We start from the raw sequence: 22,306 nt of genomic DNA, 5'->3' as shown, positions 1-22,306 counted from the left end.
AGATGTGAGTTTGATCCCTGGGTTGGGAAGATTCCCTGAAAAAGGAAATAGCAACCCACTCCAGTATTCTTGCCTGCGAAATCCCCTGGACAGTGGAGCCTGGCAGGCTACAGTCTACTGGGTCCCAAAGAGTCGGACACTGTTTACCAACTAAACAACAACCTGTCTATCTATCTATCTGTCATCTATCATGATCTGTCTATCTCTCTGTCTATAATACATTCTATAATATTTTCTGTGTCTGAAGTCAATGGTTTCAGGCAGAGACCCCTTTGTCTCAGGATTTAGAGGTACCTCAGGTTCATGTCACCAAGAATAGTGAGGGGAGGGCTTCCCCGGTGGCTCAGTGGTAAAGAACGCCAATGCAGGTGACACAGGTTCAATCCTTGATCTGGGAAGATCCCACATGCCATGGAGCAACCAAGCTGATACATCACAACTATTGAGCCTGTGCTCCAGAGCCGAGGAGCCACAGCTACTGAGCCCACGTGCTGCAGCTATGGAAGCCTGTGTGCCCTAGAGCCTGTGCTTCACAGCAAGAGAAGCCCGCACGCCGCAGCTAGAGAGAAGCCCCCACAGCAACAAAGACCAAGCACTGCCAAAACTAAATAAATAAAATTATGTTAAAAAAAAAAAAAAAGAATAGTGAGGGGGGGAGTTAGGTAAATCACCCCCCTCATTAATTCTTCCATCTTACAGCTAACACGATTCGTCCACCACCCACCCACCCACCCATCCATCCATGCTTCCATTGACTTGTTCCCCAAATACCATCACCATGCCACAGTTCCCTTCAGTAACAGCTGCTTTTGTGTCATCATGAGCCTTACTGAGGTGACTAATTTCAGAGGAAGTTTGAGAATCTGGACTTAAGAGATTGGCATTGGATGTCACTGAGCAAACAGCAGGCAGATGGTCAGATGTTAACAGGAGCTCTGCTGTTTAGGGTGGTATTTTCCTGGAAGTCTGTCAAGGAGTTTTCCAGCTAAAATTAACTTTGTGGCATCTGAGCTAGAAACACAAGCTGTGCTTTGTTCTCATCTTCTGATGTGAACTGTTGAGTGCATGTGCCTCTGTGTGTGTGTGTGTGTGTGTGTGAGGGATGGGGCCACACATAAAAAAGTGCTCTGGAGAACAGTTATAAAGGGCAGCACTGTGTTAGTTGATACGTCTCTCATGAGAATGTACCCAGTGCATAGTTCACCACGGGATGAAATGCGCTTTCTGAGTTGCACTTAATTGAAAGCAGAAGCCCACCCTTGTTAGGCTGAAACCTGGGAATATTGTCAGTCACCAGCAAGGGTGGTTATAACCCTGGTGATAATATGCCTGTTCTTACTTATCTGGGAAATGACAGTGAAAGATGAGGCATTGAGGGCCCTTGGAACTAGCAACCAGAAGCTTTGGCTTTCTCTGAGGCTCACTCTACAGACCATCTTTTGTAGAGCCTCTCTTCCCAGAAGTGCCCCCTGGAGGCTCCACTGTTGGGATTCCACTAGTAGGCTTCCTTGCCTTCAGTCTTTCAGATGGGTTTGGTCAGTGTTTGGGGAGGAGAGGTGAGGAGATCAACAGAGGCCAGTGGGGAGTGTCAGGGAGAACTGGGTTGGGTATTTATTCCCTGGGGGGGTTCCTCCAAGCCACTGGCTCTGGGTGGGCTGCATCCCATGGCTGAGTTCACCCTCTTTCCAGGGTCCTCTTAGGTGATTTCCACTTCTTCTGGCCCCTCAGGCAAAGGGATGGTAAGAGCAGCCTTTCCCAGCCCCAGCCTCTTGTGCCATCCCCAGGGGTTTCCCTCCTCCTTGCCTATGCCTTTGTAATAATTCCCTTTACTTAAAATCAGCCCAGTGTCTGGCCAGGATTCTCTGATACACACATAATCTGAAGTAATGGAATCCTAAAGTGAGTCCTTTAACCTGTTTATGTATGATTTGCCTCTCTTGGAAGTTATGTAATACTAGCCTTGTCCTCTCTACAGGAAGTTGTAAAAGCAAAATGAGAAAGTAGAAAAAGAGGCTCTGGAAGGGTTAACACAAAAGAAAAAAAGCAATTCAAAAGGAAGGTGCTAACGCTACTTGTGCAGTGTCATCTCTTTATTTTTTCAGCCATGATAATAGGCAAAGTGCTTAGTCACTAGCAATTCCAGGAAAATGTATCCTGTGAGTCGTTCTGGGGTGCTTTTCATGAGGCAGTGTCTTGCTTTCTACTGGCAGTTCGGCCGAGCATGGAAAATATTGCACCCAAATTCCAAACTTCATCAGAACATTCCTACATTTGGCTGAGTGCCCTGCATTTTGTGGACACAGATGTCCAATGGCTGAGACCAATGAATCACACTGGTAATCAGTAAGTGCAATAAAATCACATTTGACTTTGTAGAGAACAGCTCACCTGTGTTCAGTGTTTCCTGACCCAGTTCAAGGAAGAACTTTCCCAGGCCTCCTAGGTCACAGCCTGTTCCACTTGGTTAAAACCAACCAAGCGGGCAGGTGCCTCGCTGCCCGGTGTCACACTGCTCTAGGACACACGTGGCCTCTGGGCCACGTCCTCACATCCCCCAGTCCCGGCCACCGGCTGCTCTCTGGCCAGCTGGCCCAAGGAGGCACACGGGTGTCTAAATGTCTCAGTGAGTACGTGTAGACATGGGTTAAGTTGTTCTGCTCTCGTTTCTCAGGGGTTCTTTACATACCAGATTTTTCAGAATTTCTATGTGGCTTGTCACACACACCCATAAGCCTGATCTTTTAATAAAAGTCCAGGCCCCCAGATATACCTCACTAGCTCCTCAAAGGTTTTGACCTGTGCAAGAGTGAAACATGTAAGGCATGGCAGGTAGATGCTTCCTGGTTTAATTATTTTCACTCCTTCAAGGAATAGAGACATAACCTTTAGGCTAGGATCAGGGCTAGAGAGGAACGAGAATTGAGTGTTCTTGGACTTTCATGTTATGGTTTGGTAGTGACTTCTAGGTCTTTGCATGGCCATATAGTTGAGAATAGGAAAGCAAAGATTCAGCTCAAGGAGACCAGTGGCTTGCTGGTGTATTCTGTGAAGTCCAGGGTCCTCCTTACAGAAGGGCTCCAAGCCAGGCAGCTTGGTCTGTGCATAAATGTCTCCCTGACAATATCCTTCTAAGACTAGAATTGTGTATTCGACAGCCTCAGTAATGCTTCACAGCAATGCCCATGATACCATTTCACATGTAGCTACTGGAATAACCTCTCCACGTCACCATGTCTCCCATTTCTCCTTAGCTGTTGCAGTAGAGACCCAGGTAAGAATGATGCTCTGTGTTCCCTCAGGCTTTCAGGGAGAGTCTGGTCCCTCTCCTGGTAGAGCTGCAGGTTTACCCTGATGATCTGTGCAAATGCAGTGAGGCGTGGGGGCCCCTCGCTGGCGTGGTCTGTCAGCTCGCCTAGAATAGAATCTCCATCAGGGCTGTTTGCCTCCTGTGGCCACTCCAGCTGGCAGGCAGGTTGAGTCTCTCCCCTGGCATCTGGCTCCCATCTGCCCCCTATTGGTCTGCAAATGTGATCCTGTTTTAACTCTGATTTTCAGCAGAGCCATGAACAGCCACAAATGCCATATGGGTTTGAAACATTCACTTTTGAAAGTGACACTGTAGTTCAGTCATTTAAAGTCAGTATCTGAAGCAGTTTCATTAAGACTCTGCACTTTGCTGATGCCAGCTGATTTAAATGGAGACATTCCATCAATTCTAGAAAGTTGGAGAAGGTCAAAGCCACTCAGTTCAGTACAGAATTCTGTAAGTTTCTCTTACAACACCCCTGAAAAATGTCCAGAAATGGAATCAGTATGTATGTTCTCCTCTGCGACTGGTTTCTTGGCATCTTGGGGGCATGATACAAATCCAGCCCTGAAAGGACATTTCACAGGGATCACAGTTGAAACTGGCATTGATACTGGTCACCTTTAGTGTCTCAGCAGGATTTGTGGGTTCTTGCCACTGAAAACATTTAGTGCAGGGGTTGAAATCCACCAGCCATATCTGGAACTACTTTACCTGCTTTAAGGAAGCAAGGCAGGTGACATCCCAAGCCCTCCCTAAAACCAGGCAGTTCGACTGGAGAAATCTGTCAAAGTCCCTTGGGCTCTGGAGCTGAGCATGTCAGCTCTAGTTTGGTAATCCCTCTTCTACCAAGAGCATTTGACAGGATCTTTGGGGTTAATAAAAAAGGACAGAGCAAAGACACAGCAGACAACACATGACTCTGGTTATAAGACAACACCCTGTCTCCCTGCATCCCCCATTGGTGGTGCTGGTGCACGGGGGAGGGGCCCAGGGTCCCACCTCCCTGTTCCCCTCAGGTAGAGTTAATACAGGACTCTCACTGGGTGTCATTTACATGAGCAGAGGCCACAGGGATAGATTAATAAAAGCTCCCATAGAAGGCAACCCTTTTGCCTCTGTTTACCTTGGCGCTGGTTCTGTGCATTAAAAGATCTTTGAGGAATTTGCGGTATTCAATACCTGGGAGATTCTGAAATTGTGTGATTTCTTTCCATGGACCCAGGTCCTGAATGAAAAGGGACCACCATTGGCCAGGGAGATCTCCCTCTTGTTTTATTCTTGGTGCCATTTGCTGTCACAGATTGCATGTTGCTGAAAAGAAGGATCCAGAGATAAAGTTTTAGAACACAGGAATTCCCTGGTGGTCCAGTGGTTAAGACTCCACACTTTCACTGGTAAAGGTCCGGGTTCGATACCTGGTTGGGGAACTAAGATCCTGAAAGCTGTGTGGTGTGGCCACACACACACACACACGAAGTTTTGGAACTCCAAAGGAGACAATCTCAGGGAGGGACCACACCAGGAGGCTGGAGGCCTATTTGGTCTTTTTCATGCCTTTCTTACAAGTGATAGGAGCATGAAACTATTTACAGACTTAAATAAACCTTGAGATCAGGATGCTGGGACGAGCATAATACAGTCCTCTCAACCGAACAGTGCACAAGCAGGCCCTCTGGAGATGCCATCACACTGAACTGCTGTGATTATAATTAAGAGGTTTGGCGTAGTTAGCTCCCTGAAAAAAGACTTGACCCAGGTTGACACTTATTTAATATGAATAACTTTTTCCCTAATTAAAAAAAAAAAAGAAAAGAGAGGGACAATGATTTCTCAATGTGCTTTCTGTGATTACACTCCACCTTTTCTCACTGTACCCAACCCTACATCTTGGAGTCCGTTCTCAAATGCATATCCAGTTCATATATATTAAATTTGAGAATCCCTGCCCCTCATGATCCTACTGTTGCCGCAATGTGCAGAGCATTGTGGATGGATTGCAACCTGTTTTCTTTTGGGGGCGGCTGCTTTGACATCTCAGTCTTAAACCCTCAGTACTTCTGCTTTAGATTTTTCAAGATTCTACTTATGGACTCTTCTGCTTGGGCTATGCATTATTCTCTGAAGAAGAACACATCTGGACCCTGGGGGTCCTTGTTTAAGTTTCCTGAAAAGCACTAGCTCATGGGCTGACAGTCCTGTGCCTTCCACAGAACATTCCCTCTGCTGCTGGAAGAAAATGTATAATTACCAGAGAAAATGTCACCAACATGATGTACAGGTGATGCGGGAAATGAGGTATAGTCACAAAAAGCAACAAACATTCCCAAATACGCTTGCCTCATCTGTGCTTCCTTAAGAGCCAAATACCATTTCGGGGCACAGACCTTTCCCCAGTAGCATTTTCAATGACTCCCAGCCCTTCTTACATCTGCCTTTGATTGAACTCAGCATTTCCTTGTCAATTAAAAATGATAAATTAAGCTTCTTGCAGGGCAGACAAACAAACAGCCATTGTGAACCATATGAAGACCTAAGATTTTGGATGAATCAGACTCAGCCTGAGAAATTCATCTGGCAACTGACCACCATCCAGAGGAGCATCTGAGATGTCCCACACGGCACCCAGGCATGCTGATGGCCCACTGGCGTTCAGAACATGGCAGCGACCGACCACTTCAGCCTATGCATCCTTCCTGGTGCTTGGAAGAATGGCCAAGTACATCCATATTTGTCTACCCACCGCCCAGACAAATCCAGGACTACATTCCACACAGATGTTTGTGCTTTTCAGCTTTCATTTTTAGAGGCACGTTGTCTGGAAGTGATGTCCATTCACGGATTATTCATTTTGCTTTCTGCTCCAGGGATGTTGATAAATAAAGAGTGAGGATCTAAATCATTGGTCCCCCTCAGCCAACTCACAGAAGGTGTCCTGATGCATTTTATGTCCTGAGGGCAAGTGAAAATTATGTGTTGCGTGTTGCAATTATTTTCTGTGTTGCTGCTCCTTTCTGGGCATATGGACGCGTCAAGAGGGCGACGGTTTATCAACTGGAGGGGGGAGGGGCGGGTGTGGGAGCAGGCGTGGGTCTTGCACCTCTGTTTCCTGTCACACAGATGCTCTGATTTTATATGAAGTAGAGCTCTCTGCATAGTCAAATTGATCTGCCTTTCTCAGATACTTTCCTAAGTAGAATTTCCACTAAGATGGGCTTAACTAATGATGAGAAGAATGTAATCCATCTGTGAAAAACCCTTAATCTTCATGGGGAAAAGAAAAAAAAAGAAACCTGATGTAGAGGGACTTTGTACATGTCGGTTACCTCTGCTCCACTTCATCTCCCTTCACAAAACAATTGTGTGTGCAAAAGGGGGAGGAGCCAGCTGACATTTTCTACAAACTGCATCCTACACTGTTAGTGTCAGTAACGGATGGAAAGTGAGGTCATAGAAGACTGGGGCTGCCTTTTAGTAAGCTTTTTAGTTGATGAAGATAGTGTATTACGTGTATAGTAATGTTGACAATGGAAGTAACAGTTAAAGCTTTTTGAGTTCTTACCATGTACAAGTCTCATTGATTAAGTGCTTTATGCACCTTCAGCCATTTAGTTGGTCCAGCAACCATACTATTGTTACATATCCTTGTCTTATCACATCTAAAACAGAACTCTGGATTCCACCTCCCTAAATACACTCTTTGCCAGGACTTCTCTTCTCAATAAATGGTACAACTAGATCTTGAGCTGCTCTGGTCACAGGCCTGGAAATGGGTTCCCTTTTGTTCATCTCTTTCCCTTTGTCCCCCATATCTAATTTGACAGCAGATTCTGCCAAACATGACAGCAAATTTCCTAACTTGGTGTCTGTGATGGGAACCCTGCTTACTCCCCAGACTTCCATCCCTCTTCTGGCTCAGTTCCCAGGGACACTGGCATTTCCATTGCTTAAATGCATCACACTTTTTGGAAACATATTTTTAGTATCTCTGTTTAATATATGTCGAGTCCTTCCTTTTGTTCAAAGTCCATTGCCATAACCTCAGGCTAAACATCATCATCTCCAGCTAAGAGCATGGAAATATTTTTCTAACCTGTTCCATGATTTCCCTCCTGCTCCCTCAGAAAGACCCGACAGTACAAATGAATCATGAAACTAATCAAACCCCACTGCCTAAACCTCCCATGACTTTGTGTTGCTCTTAGAAGAAATCCCTGTTTCCTGCTGCTCCCTCCCCCACGTTCCATCACTGCCTCCCTCACTCTCCTGTCCCACATATACTGGCCTGTTTTGTCTCTCTTGAAGACATCCCACTTGTTTCTGCCTCAGAGCTTTGAAATTACTGCTTCTTCCTCCAAGAAACACTCCCCCTGTCTTCACATGGTTGGCTCCACATCATGGTCATATTTTTATACCTGCAAGTAAACAAGAAATAGTAATCAAAGGGGAATAATATGTAGCCATACTTGCTCCAAAATTGGGTGAAGGTTGAGAGACAGGTTTGGGAGGAGTTTGGATGACAGAGCAGCAGATCCTAAAGAGGAAGACTTTGGGCTTTGTGGACAAGAGTCGGGCTGAGACTGAGTGTACAGGTACCTCTTGGGAAGAGACGATTTGCATCTTTCTCTGATTTGATCATAACCATCACAGACAAGGGGTCTCCCTGGTGGCTCAGATGGTAAATAATCTGCCTGCAATGTGAGATACTTGGGTTCGATCCCAGGGTTGGGGAAGATCCCCTGGAGAAGGGAATGGCTACCTACTCCAGTACTCTAGCCTGGAGAAACCCATGAACAGAGGAGCCTGGCGTGCTTGTAGTCCATGGGCTTTCAAAGAGTCAGACACGACTGAGTGACTAACACTTTCACACACGTCATGAACAAATTAAATATGTTTGCATTGATATTGCCTCACCTACTCTTGAGGGATGCCAGCACTGCATGGAAGAAAACTCTGGAGGGTACAGAACTGGCAAGTTAATAGAATAGGTGAATTACTCCTACGGTTAAGGAAATTTGGACTTAGAAATCAGATATGCCCTGCCTAAGATTAATGTTAACTCGTAGAGGCAAAACTTAAACCCAGAGCTGTCTGCCTCTCCTCCAGCAATGTGCTGGTCCATGGTGTGCTCACATAACCTTCTTATTATGTAGCATTTCATCTGAATCATATAATTTAACACAAGATTAAATACACTCTTCCCTATTTCATGTGTTATGTATTTTGCCTTATCAGCATATCTGTAAGTTCCTGGACTCTCTAGACCAGCCTTTCATAGTCCTTGGCACATAGAAGTCCCTTCATAAGCATTTATTATTTAGCTAACCATATTTCTTTTGTATCTCTAGAAATCTTTGGCCGTGTTATTAAATCCTTACTGAAGTTATCAGCAGCTGTGCTGCTATTTTGTGTATGAAAGTGATACTATATAAAATAGAAGTATTAGGTCACCAAGTTCAGTTGAAACAGAATGAATATTGAGTTTCTCTGAATGAGCTTACATGCATACATACACACATGCATTCATCCACTCTATTCCCCATTCCTTTACAAGTGAGTTTCTTAATGGAATCATGATCAGTCATCATTCACGGTACCAGTCTGAAAATAGAATGAAATATCAAAATTACAATGAGAGAAAGAGAAAGCAAATGCCATTTCTCAAACTCAATCATTCTTCTTGGACTCGGCAGGTTTCTGGGTTGTCACAGATAACTGCATATCTCAAGTAATGCATGATGACAAGCTTTTTACCAATCATACCCAGTGTGTCTGAGTTACCCTGTCTCTCAATGGGTGTCTGGGCAATGGATTACAAGTCAGTATGTTACTTTAGCCAAATGGTCATGTATTCATTTGCTAACTAATAATTCAATATTTATGAAAATCATGTAGACCTGACCATTAAAAACTGATAAAAAGACATATATGAAAATTCCTAGGCCCTAAAGTACAAGTACAGACAAAGTTTGACCCAGTTTTGGCACAACAAGCAGTCTGCTGCTAGGGCCCTGGCTGTTAAGCTGTATGATACTTAACTGAGTTGCAAAGTTAAAAACTGGGCACATCTCCGTGAGATACAAAGAGAAACAATGGGAGCTACATTCAGCCCCACTGTCCTTGTCTGATTAATAACCTTTGCCATATTCATTAGCTGCTTTTGGAGTAAAACAAAGAAAAAGTAACCTTGAACCAAATCCACATTATTATTCTCTCCTGTCCTCTAATATGAAACAGTCATCTTAATATGACTTATTGCAACTATTCTATGTGCTGAGAATTCAAAGATAGTTAAGCTGGAATCTCTTTCCTTGACAAATCTTGTGGTATTATATGTAATACACACACACACACACACACACACACACACACTGGGCTTCCCAGGTGGTGCTAGTGGTAAACGACCCGCCTGCCAATGCAAGAGACATAAGAGGTGTAAGTTCGATCCCTGGGTCAGGAAGGTCCCTTGGAGGAGGGTTTGGCAACCCACTCCAGTATTCTTGTCTGGAGAATCCCATGGACAGAGGAGCCTGGTGGGCTCCAGTCACAAAGAGTCAAACATAACTTAAGCAACACACACACACATATAAACACACATCCATTCACATATACACAAATACATGTAAGATGCCATGGGAGTGCTGGGGAGAGACAACTAATTCTGTCAGGGTTGGGGGAGGTGGGGGTTGGAGAGAAGAAAGAACGGACATTTGAGAATTCTGTTTGAACTAGGTCTTGGTAAGCAGTTCTTTAGACTCATCAAAAATGAATGACACCCCAGGCAGAGGAAACAAAAAATGGGAAAACAGAGCAGAACGGGGCAAAGCGTGTGGATGCAGGCATGGCCTAGGATTGATAGAGTCCCTCAGAGAGGATGAAAACAGTGATTAGAAGTCATAGGGCAGAATTCCTGGAAACACTAACATTCAGGGAAAATGGAACCTGAAAAAGACTGAAAAGGAGCACTGAGCTTGTACGTGGTGAACCAAGAAAGAACGACATCGAAGGAGCCCAGACAGGAGATAATGGGTGGCAAGTACCTCCTGGAGTTGGCTGGTATGTGGCGGCTGGTGTGCCTCACGGAGTGCCAACATGCAGTTGTGAGAGCGGAAAGCAGTTGGTTGTATTTTAAGAATAAATGGGAGTGAGGGAATGGAGATGATGATGTAGGCTGCTCATATGGAAGGCTACTTTTGTGGGAAGCCCAACAGGAAGAGAGGACGAGATAGTACCTAGAGGCCATGTATTCAACAGATATGGTTTGCATTTAAAGAATTCCTGCGAGGAATCAGAAGGAAGATAGATGTTAATGACAAACCTCTATAAAGAAGGAGTTGACTGCTGGAGGAATCATAGGGAAATGCTAAGTGTTAATGGAGTAATGAGCTTGACTGAGATAGGAGCTAGTCTCCAAGACAGAAGTGAAAGGGGTAAACGCAGGTGAGGATGGAAATGAAGAAAAACGCTGAGGATCCTGACCTGCAGGCAACTATTTTGTATGAGAAGTAGGAGGCAATGTTTATTGCATCAAATTATATGATAAAAGGATTATCTTAAAAATTCTAGACACTGGAAACAGATGAAGAGAAAGAGTTCTGGAAGGATAATTGAAACAAGCCGTGAGTTTCATCCTGGAAATGAGCATGTTTGTCCCTGTAGAGGGAAGAAGGGAGAATGACTGAAAGAATCATCCCTCTTGCTAAACTAACCTCTGCTTTCCAGGAAGGAAAAGAAGGGACCTACTCTGCCTATTTGCCAACTGAACAAATGTTTCTCCTGGCACATACGTAGTTTTGGTGCCTTTATTTATGAAGCTTTTACATTTGAATAATGGAAAATACTTCATAAAATATGAAGTATTTAATATGACATCACAGTAGTTATAACCAAAGAAAACCCAATATTAATATAGAGCCATGAATAAAAGTTACTTGCAAACTTATTCAAAGGGACAAGGTATAATGGAAAACATACAAAGGCTTATTTTTATCTTTCAAGAAAAACTTCGATAGATTTGTATTTTGGATTCTACATATTTCACTTCCTGTTGCAACCGACATTCATGAAATTCACTGACAGGAGCCTAACAGCAACTTTTAAAAAATGAAGTATCTTTTCCTTAATTAATGTCTACAAAGAGATTTAATAATGAAAAGTGCCATTAAGTGCCAAGTATTTTAATTATTTTCTGCTGCAAGAGCATGCAGTCATTATATACTGTTTTAAATATTATGAAATATTTACAAAATAAGTTTTAAAAAATTGCAAATAAGCCAAATAAAAAGGCGTTTTCCTTTTGAGGTGAAACTAAGATCAAAACCCAAAGAAAAACTCATTTGCTTCCCACATGAGGAGACTTTGATGAATGCTCCAAAAATACCTGGCACTTTGCTTGTTCTTTCTCCATATCCCTTGTACCTCTACTGAATGCACAAACTGAAGTGCTTTACTACTTGAAATTTTGGCACAAATGTCATTTTTTAAACTATTTTTAAACTTTTTAATTGGGGTATAATTTAAAATGCTCTATTTCAGGTATGCAACAAAGTGATTCAGTTATATATACATATATGGATATATATATGTTCTTTTTCAAATTATTTTCCACTATAGGTTATGACATGATATTGAATATAGTTCTCTGTGCTCTACAGCTGGCCCTGTTCATTCTCTTCTTATATTTGGCGGCATGTATATGTTACTCCCAAACTCCTAACTTATCCTTCTCCCATTCCCCTTTGGTAACTCTAAGTTTGTTTTCTATGTCTGTGAGTCTATATCTGTTTTGTAAATAAGTTCACTTATACCATTTTTTAGACTCCACATATAAGTGATATCATATGATATTTGTGTTTCTCTGTTTGACTTACTTCACTTAGCATGATAATCTCTAGGTCCATCCTTGTTGCTGTAAATGGTATTATTTCATTCTTTTTTATGGCTGAATAATGTTCCATTCTGTAATGTATGTGTGCACTATGTGTGTATATGTACACACACACACACACACACCCCTCACCTTCTTTGTTCACCTGTCAATGGGTCAATGCACAGTTTAGGTCGCTTCCATGCCCTGGCTATTGTAAATAGTGCTGCTGCAGACATGGGGGGTGCATGTATCTTTACAAACTAGAGTTTTCTTTGGACATATGCCCAGGAGTGGGATTGGAAGATAATACACGTAACTCTGTTTCTAGTTTTTTAAAGGACCTCCATACTGCTTTCCATAGGGAAAGTGAAAGTGAAGTCGCTCAGTCGTGTCCGATTCTTTGCTACCCCATGGACTGTAGCCCACCAGGGTCCTCTGTCCATGGGATTCTCCAGGCAAGAGTACTGGAGTGGGTTGCCATTTCCTTCTCCAGGGGATCTTCCCGACCCAGGGATCGAACCCAGGTCTCCCACATTGCAGGCAGACGCTTTAACCTCTGAGCTACCAGGGAAGCCCCTGGTGATCAGATAATTTTATCTGATCGCAGACATATGCTGGGATCTCCCACTTCCCATTTCTGTCCAGCTGCTAACTTTGGGACTATCCTCTGAGGACTCGGTCTCTGAATCAGCTTCTAAAATCCCCTGGTTTGAAGGGCAGGAAAACCAAGACCTCTCTGTAATCTCTGGGTCTGGTCTCGGTAGCAATGTGTCCCAAGTTCAGACCCAAGTTGGTGCAGAATTAACGGGTAAATGCGCGTATTAAATTGAACAGTAACTTGGTGCATTGTGCCGGTTCTGTTCTCAAGTTATACACTGGTTAGCGGGAAACTTTACTCCCCTAATTACCACTGTCTAAGTCTGTTTGGGTTGCTGTAACAAAATAACACAGACTGTGTGACCGTGGCATTATTTCTCACAGTTACGGAGGCAGGAAGGTCCAAATTCAAGGTGCTGGCAGGTACAGTGTCTGGTGAGCACCAGCTTCCTGGTTCTCACATGACTCTTTTCACCTGGAGGAAGAGGTACTACAAAGGTGCTTTCTAGGGTCTCTTGTATAAGAGCACTAACCCCATTCCTGGAGGCTCTGTTCTTACAACCTAATCATCCCAAAGCCCCACTTCCAAATAGTATTACACTGGGTATAAGGTTTGAACACGTGAATTTGGAGGGGCACAGTCTATATCAACTATTTTATTATACACTCTGCCTTGTATTTTCTTGTGAAAGAAAGCCAAAGTAGGGCAGGTTAGCTGGCAGGAGAAAAATGTTAACCTTTTCATTTTTTATGTTTTCTCTGAAGGCCCACTGGCTCTCACCATTTATGGAATTGCCTTGGCTACTCAAGGGACCAGATGTTCCCTGGAGTTGTGACCCACTGCTCCTGCATTTAACCTCCTGGCTGGCTGCTTGCTTGCTTGGACTCAGCCCAGTACAGATGGCATCACTGCTAAATCAGAGAGGATGCCACTCGGTTTCCTGGTCCTCCTTCAAGTTGCTACTTTGTTGGTAAGAGCTCATTTCCTGGGAGTCCAAATAATTAAGTTTCACCTGTGCTATGTACTCCATAATTACATTATTTTTGTTAATTATGCTTGATGACAAAGTTATCAAAATTCAACTTGATCAAAACCAAAATAAAATCTGGAAGCAAATATCTCTTGCTGTACCATCACAGCCGTTTATACATATTATAGGACACTTTGCACTTCCTGGAGGGGAAGGAACTAGACTCTTCTTCAAAATGATGCTAACAGTTGGCTACATTGGAACCAAATGCTGAATGTCTTGGAAATATGGGAGCTCATATGTATGAGTAAGTGTGACTAGGGGTCATCACCACACTATTGGGGGTGGGCAGTGACCGGCCAGCATCTGAAGATGACAGGGAAGATGTTCACAGCAATGATGCTCAGTGAAGCTGAGGGCAGTTTCCACTTGACTTTACCTCCTTCTTCCCCGCCCCCCTCTCCCTCTGCTTCTGCTCTGCTTCCATCTGCTCCTACCCCTCCTCTCTTTCCTCCTTCTTCAGCCTGTGCTTCTGCTGCTTCTCCTCCTCCTCCTCCTTTCCTCTGCTTCCCACTTTGCCTTTCCTCCCATAATAGGCATTCATTCAACATACCTTGACTTGATGTGAATTGAAGGCATCCGTATCAGCTAAATTTTTCTCTCCCTTGAAATTGAGAGAAAGTTGCTTGATGCTTGATCAAGTTGAATTTTGATAACTTTGTCATCAAGCAAGTTGAGCATCAAGGAAGTTGAGACAGGAGATTTAACAGTAGCACAAGTTTTTGGATATCTGACAGATGAGAAACATTTGAAGACCCTGATGGTTTGGTCAAGGACATGAGTACCCATTTGTGCTTAGGTTCTGTCTATAGAATTTCAGTGGGACTTGTTTGCATCTGAGCTCTCTGGTATTAACAGGAAGAGTTGTACTGAGAACATACAAGAGTAAAATTTCCTTCAAAAGGGCACAAGGTAATATGGTAAAGGCTTTTACTATTTTCCAAAGGAAGTCATTTTTCTGGTCATGGTCTGCTGGGAGTTCTCATTGGCTGGTTGATCCTCAGAAACATGTTTGTTTTTTTTTTTTTTTTAATTTATAAAATTTTATTTTTTAACACCAAAGACATTTTGTACTGGAGTGTATCTGATTAACAATGCTATGATAGTTCAGGTGAACAGTGAAGAAACCTGACATTAACTGACAATTCTCCTTACTCTACATTTATTCTCCCATATCCCATCACTTGAGGGTGACCAATCCTACTAGAGGATTTTTTTTAATGTAGGAAATGGCAGTGTCCATTTCAAATGATAAGTCCTAAGAATTAACTCTAATCACAGGCAGCGTCAGGAGTACGACTTGAACAATGCATTGTAAGAGGCATGGGGGCCCTAGCCCATATCTCGCTGCTAATTCACCTTCCCCAGGGGCTGAAATTCCACCACTGGATATTCTTTTTCGTGTCTGCTGTCATCACTGACGTCTAGATGAAATTGCCTGTTCAAGTAATTCTTACAAGGGTGATGCGGACTCATTAGCACTTTTTTCTCTAGGCAGTCAGAGACCTCTAACTCCTTACGGGAGGTGTGATATTGAGGAGAAAGGAAGAAACACCAGTGTGAGTTAAGAGGTAAGTTACTCCTGACAGAGTGCAGGCTTTACCGGCTGTACAGTTCAGGGAGTGTTGACTTTTAGCTGGGACGCTGTCTGGGTACCAGGGGTCTTGCCCATTGGAGGGAGCCCCTACTCAAAGTCCAATTGATATTTTTGTGCTTCTAGGTCAAGGTGTTCCCAGTCTTGGAACACTGGGGTGTGGTTCTCTGCAAAATATTGCTGTTGTCAAGCTGTCTGCCTGTGAGATTACATAGGACAACAGGGAGCTTTTTGCTTATCATCTTTCAAGGCATCCAGCATTAAAGACACTCCATCAGAAGCAGTGAGCCATTTAGTGCCACTGTCTTACCCCTGTGGCTCACTAGGGGACCCAGCCTGGGTACTTTATTACCTTCTATGCAGATATATTGAAATGAGATGCTTATCACCCTAGGTACATATGCTCGTTCACTCTCTGGGCTGGAATTGTCTTCCTAAGGGTCATAAGGGAACAATTTTTCTCTCTTAATGCTCCCAGATTTGCAAGATTTTAATTCTGCATGGCTTTATGACATGTATTTAGCTTAAAGGCAGGTTAAAAAAAAAACTTACACACTAAAGAAGAAAGGAAAAGGAATTAAAATATAAGCAGACAATTTACAATGTAGGAAGAAGAGTAGAATTTCTTTTGTTGCTGATGGCCTATGTAGTACTTCTTTGAATGTCCCTTTCTATGGACTGAAGCAATTGCTCATTTGTACTGAGGAAAGGTGCTTCAGATTAATTTTGGAAACTTCAATACTGCACTGTGCTAAATTTTAATTATTTCACTTCCTGCTTGGTATATTAATGTTGTGATTACCCTTGAAAGTGTATTACCGATGATGATTTATGCAAAACCCAGCTAGCTCCACAGCTCCGTCAGTTTCAATTAAGACCAGCCACAGAGGAAGTGGGCTGTGGTCGTGTTGGCTGCAGACCATCATTAAGCTCAAAAGCAAGTACGGTCCGTTTGCTTAAAGCATTACCTTTGTTTATCCTTCTGGAACCATCTCTTCCATGGCACGACTAACCACTGAGAGAGGAAACTGTATGTAGTGATTTGGTCTGTCCAGGAAAATGAATTTTATCTCTGTTTCTCTGCTGATATAGGACATTTGGGGCCAATTCTTCCCTCTTTTGAACTGTTCAAGGACTGGACTGGCCAAAGAAGCTACTGCAAAGTTATCATTTTCTGATTTCCAGGAACAGGGTTTGGTCAGCCTCCGGAGACTGTGGTCATCTGGAGTTAATCATAAAGTACGTCCTCCTTCTCAAATGAAGCACTGTTTTCAGAGCTCATTTATCTCGATGACTTCGACTATTGAGAGGTCAGGAGGTTTTCCCTGGTGCGTCCCTGGTACCCAGTCCTTCTAATGACTAATTTGGCTGCCTAGTTATTGAAATCTCTTATCTACCTGGCAGCCCTTCCTAAATCTATTCCAAACCATGTCACTGAGGTCGCCTGCCAGGTCTGGGAGGCGCTCTTCCTTCTAAGTACTGGAAAGATGGGCCGCCAGACCTAATTTCCATGGCAGTTTCATTTTAATCACATTTGGAAATTCTTGACTACAGGCTGTGCATTTATGAAATCAAGGGAGCCCGTACCTGCCAAGTGAGAGCTCTCCTGACAGCCTGCCAGGAGTGGGACCTGATCCGCAGCAAAGAAAGGACAGTGCATCCACCTTCCGAGACCCAGGGCCAGATGGCACCTTAGAATCATGGCCGAGAGGCCTCGGGCTCTTCCAGGGCTCACATTACGTTTACATTTAAAGTTGCTCCGTCGTGTCTGACTCTTTGTAACCCCATGGACTATACAGTCCATGGAATTCTCCGGGCCAGAACACTGGAGTGGGTAGCCTTTCCCTTCTCCAGGGGATCTTCCCAACCCAGGGATCAAACCCAGGTTTCCTGCTTTGCAGGCAGATTCTTTATCAACTGAGCTATCAGGGAAGCCAAAAATCTGACACTTATAGTTCTTTTCCTCCTGCCACTTAAGAGAGAGAGAAAAAATGTCTGACACTTGCAGCCTATTTCGTCCATTTAGAGACCCCTAGCCTTCCTGCCTGTTACCCTCTCATTCCCCTCTTTTCTTTTAGGAGGATTCTGTTGCCTAGGGAAAGGGGCATCGTTTTCATTCTTCCGAGCTGATAAGGGGCATTGTCCCTAAATTGGTGAGGCAACATAGTCTCCTAATCCTCAGGGCTCTTATGTGGTCTCAAATTGACCCTTCTTTCCGGTTTCATCTCCTGCCCTCTCCCACCTTGCGCTCTGTGCCTGGGGCACACACACCAAGAGCCTTCCCCAAATCCAGACTTTAACCCTCACTGCTCTCTCCACCTGAAAAACTTTGCCTGTGTATTTTGAGCGGGCAGTCTTTGTGTGTGTTTTCTTTAAAACCCTCCACGTCTTTGCCCGAGTATTTCTTCCTCTGAGGTCTTTGACCACCACACTGTTCCCCATCCTATCTTGTTTATTTCCTTTGTGGCATCTCGCGTGATACGAAAGTTTACTTCTCTCTTGTCTGACCCTCCTGCTGCGGTGCGATAAGCTCCGCGAGGACTTTTTCACCGTGACCTCCCCAGCACAAATCACAGAGTCTGGATGAAGTGTCACAATTCAGAGCACTGTAATCAAGAAGGTGACATTCCAATCTAGCTATGATTCCCATTCCCTCCTATTCAACAGACATTTATTTATTTATGACTATATGAACCACTCACTAAAAGGTGATTTTCAAGGCAGGTTCTTAAGAAGACTATTTATGGAAGGCAAAGTCTTGCTGTGCTCAGTGGAGACTGAGTTAAGATCCACTGTTTCCTTTTGGGGTGGGGGGTGGGTGCTGTTTGTACTCAAGAGAAGTGCCATTAGTTAGTGTGATAAAGAGTTAAGCCCTCCCTCCCCCATCTGGCGTTGCATCCCTGTATGCGCTGTCTTGGCATGTTCTAGTGACTGCCAGCCTCTGCCCACGGGTAACTAGGCCAGGGAAATAAGCCCCAGCGATGAGCATTGACAGGAAACTTCCCTGGTGGTCCGGTGGTTAAGACTTTGCACTTCCATTGCAGGGGACATGGGTTCAGTCCCTGGTCAGGGAAGTAAGATCCCACATGCTGTGAGGTGTAGCTAAAACAAAAAAAAAGTTGACAAAATAGCTTAATCTCACTCTCTCTCCAAATGCTAACTGGTACCATCCTTATGGGTCTTCCCTGGTAGCTCAGCTGGTAAAGAATCCAGCTGCAATGCAGGAAACCCTGGTTCGATTCCTGTGTCAGGAAGATCCCCTGGAGAAGTGATAGGCTACCCACTCCAGTATTTTTGGGCTTCTCTAGTAGCTCAGATGGTGAAGAATCCACCTGCAGTGGGAGAGACCTGGGTTCGATCCCTGGGTTGGGAAGATCCCCTGGAGGAGGGCATGTCAACCCACTCCAGTGTTCTTGCCTGGAGAATCCCTAAGGACAGAGGAGCCTGGTGGGCTAAAGTCCATGGGGTCACAAAGAGTTGGACCCGACTAAGCACAGCACAGCCCCATCCTTATAATTTGTCTCTCTTAATTGCCTCTTTTGTTGAAATTGAGTTGCAATATGGTCTATTTTTATCTTTCTTCATCTGTAAATACTATGCAACTTTCTTCTGACTTTCCAGCCTAATCCTAAACACACATTTTTGGGATACTCATGCCCTTAACTTTGACTTCTCATCTCTCTGCTGATCTGGTTTTCACCGTAGTGCTGTTGGGCCCCAGCTGAAGTTCTCTGTTCTTGTCTGGGAAGCGGAAACTGAAGTGCAGGTGTCTGCAGCGTTGCTTCCCCTGCCCCTGCCTGGCCCATCAGCAACCCCCTTCTGGTGTAGCAGTTGCAGTGTCGCCCATGCAGAGAGACAATGCTTGGGGCCCGCAGGGGCCTTAAGGACATTGGTTTTGTCCTCAGTCAGATGTTACAATTCTGGTTGTACTTTTTCTAGCTTTATAATATGATGCAAGTCACAACTGGTTTGACCTTTGGTTTCCAGTAAAATTGAAATAATAAAACCTCATGATTATTATTGTGAGAATTAAACGGATAATGTGCAATGAACTGGGCATAATTCTGGCACACAGAACATAGAAGCTCAATCCAGCTATTTCTTCAGAACAGTGTAGGGGGGTTCTTCACTCTTAAATAATGAAAGCCTAAAAGCACATCATTAGCGATTTCTTCTTTGGAAAAAATGTTCCATTTGCAGTCCTTGACAGAAATGAATAAACTCTAAGGTCATTGTATCCATCAGGGTTTTATAGGAAATAGATGGCATACTCAAAAAGTTTTAACTAAAGAGATTTTAATAAAAGGTATGAACAGAATTGAAGGAACTCATAAAAGACGAGGAAGCACTCAGGGCCCAACAGCAGGAAAAATAAAACAGTGCAATTTCAATGGTAGAAAATAATCTAGAATAAAATCGCAGCTTATTTTTGAGCTCCTACCCTGTGTTAAGTTATGTGCTAAGCTGGCTGATTGGTCCACAAGAGCTTAGAGTCAAGTTCAGGGTAGAGTACACACAAACTGTTAACCACAGTGGTGCTTGAACGTCAGCTTGCATCAGAAACAGGTGTTGGATTTGATAAAATGCAGACTGCCAGGACCCAGCCCCAGAATCTCTGATTCAGTGGGTCTGGGGTGAGGCTGAGAACTTGCATTTACAACAAATTCTCAAGTGATGCTGATGCTGCTGGTCCAGGACAATGCTTGCAGAATCATGGAACTATGATGGTGTAATAGGAAAATAAATACAACTCTCCCTAGAGTTTGGGGGGCAAATGCCTCAAATTCAGAGAACAGTAAGTGGCAGGCCACCTATGCAGAAGAAGCTAAGTGTGAAAAATAATTTCTGTAGCTGTGAAGTCAAGTGGGCCTTAGAAAGCATCACTACGAACAAAGCTAGTGGAGGTGATGGAATTCCAGTTGAGCTATTCCAAATCCTGAAAGATGATGCTGTGAAAGTGCTGCACTCAATATGCCAGCAAATTTGGAAAACTCAGCAGTGGCCACAGGACTGGAAAAGGTCAGTTTTCATTCCAATCCCAAAGAAAGGCAATGCCAAAGAATGCTCAAACTACCGCACAATTGCACTCATCTCACACGCTAGTAAAGTAATGCTCAAAATTCTCCAAGCCAGGCTTCAGCAATATGTGAACCGTGAACTTCCTGATGTTCAAGCTGGTTTTAGAAAAGGCAGAGGAACCAGAGATCAAATTACCAACATCCGCTGGATCAATGAAAAAGCAAGAGAGTTCCAGAAAAACATCTATTTCTGCTTTCTTGACTATGCCAAAGCCTTTGACTGTGTGGATCACAATAAACTGTGGAAAATTCTGAAAGAGATGGGAATACCAGACCACCTGACCTGCCTCTTGAAAAACCTGTATGCAGGTCAGGAAGCAACAGTTAGAACTGGACATGGACCAACAGACTGGTTCCAAATAGGAAAAGGAGTACATCAAGGCTGTATATTGTCACCCTGCTTATTTAACTTATATGCAGAGTACATCATGAAAAATGCTGGAATGGAAGAAGCACAAACTGGAATCAAGATTGCCGGGAGAAATATCAATAACCTCAGATATGCAGATGATACCACCCTTATGGCAGAAAGTGAAGAGGAACTCAAAAGCCTCTTGATGAAAGTGAAAGAGGAGAGTGAAAAAGTTGGCTTAAAGCTCAACATTCAGAAAACGAAGATCATGGCATCCGGTCCCACCACTTCATGGGAAATAGATGGGGAAACAGTGGAAACAATGTCAGACTTTATTTTTCTGGGCTCCAAAATCACTACAGATGGTGACTGCAGCCATGAAATTAAAAGACGCTTACTCCTTGGAAGGAAAGTTATGACCAATCTAGATAGCATATTCAAAAGCAGAGACATTACTTTGCCAACAAAGGTTCGTCTAGTCAAGGCTATGGTTTTTCCTGTGGTCATGTATGGATGTGAGAGTTGGACTGTGAAGAAGGCTGAGCGCCAAAGAATTGATGGTTTTGAACTGTGGTGTTGGAGAAGACTCTTGAGAGTCCCTTGGACTGCAAGGAGATCCAACCAGTCCATTCTGAAGGAGATCAGCCCTGGGATTTCTTTGGAAGGAATCATGCTGAAGCTGAAACTCCAGTACTTTGGCCACCTCATGCAAAGAGTTGACTCATTGGAAAAGACTCTGATGCTGGGAGGGATTGGGGGCAGGAGGAGAAGGGGACGACAGAGGATGAGATGGCTGGATGGCATCATTGACTCGATGGACGTGAGTCTCAGTGAACTCCGGGAGTTGGTGATGGACAGGGAGGCCTGGTGTGCTGCGATTCATGGGGTCGCAAAGAGTCGGACACGACTGAGTGACTGATCTGATCTGATCTGATTCTGTCTTCAAAGTGGTGAAGCAAAACTTCCCACTATGTGAGCTGAGCATAGTGACTTCCTTCCAATGGGTACAGTGTTGAAAGAGGAAAATACAAAGAGTAACTTTCCAGTGGAGAAATTGAACAAACACTACCTTAGCCAGTTGGTTAAGGTCAATATCAACAGTAAAATTAATGCAGACAGTATGTACTCTTGATATAATGTGATGAGAATGGCAGTTTACATGTGTGGTCTTCTTCCTTAAAACCCATAACTCTAGTGTAATATGAAATGTTCTCAATTAGGGACATTCTACCAGATAACCTGATCAGTACACCTCAAAACTAGCAAGCTCATCAAAACCAAGGCTGAGAACCTTTCACAGCTAAGGGGGGCCTGAGGTGACACGAGGCCAGACATTGGCAATTGGATTCTTCACCACTGCGCCACTTGGGAAGCTCCCCCACCCACCCCACCAAATAATGAACTGAATAAAGTATGCTGCTGCTGCTGCTAAGTCACTTCAGTCGTGTCCGACTCTGTGTGACCCCATGGACTGCAGC

General features: G+C 43.9%; 1 long non-coding RNA gene across 7 annotated transcripts in view; it reads left to right on the top strand.

The window, feature by feature from the left end:
* LOC102414025 overlaps nucleotides 1–22,306 on the top strand; it is a 622,950-nt gene that overhangs the window by 540,118 nt on the left and 60,526 nt on the right. For all 7 annotated transcript variants that reach the window (XR_006544160.2, XR_006639899.1, XR_006544161.2 and 4 more), the window contains 2 exons: nucleotides 13,539–13,744; nucleotides 15,299–15,375. This is a non-coding gene — a long non-coding RNA (uncharacterized LOC102414025). The remainder of the gene's footprint in view (nucleotides 1–13,538; nucleotides 13,745–15,298; nucleotides 15,376–22,306) is intronic.

The sequence above is a fragment of the Bubalus bubalis genome, chromosome 13 (genome assembly GCF_019923935.1).
Source record: "Bubalus bubalis isolate 160015118507 breed Murrah chromosome 13, NDDB_SH_1, whole genome shotgun sequence".
Taxonomy (NCBI): Eukaryota; Metazoa; Chordata; class Mammalia; order Artiodactyla; family Bovidae; genus Bubalus; species Bubalus bubalis.
The sequence above is the reverse complement of the archived record's forward strand: the minus strand, read 5'-3'. Positions and strand labels throughout refer to the sequence as shown.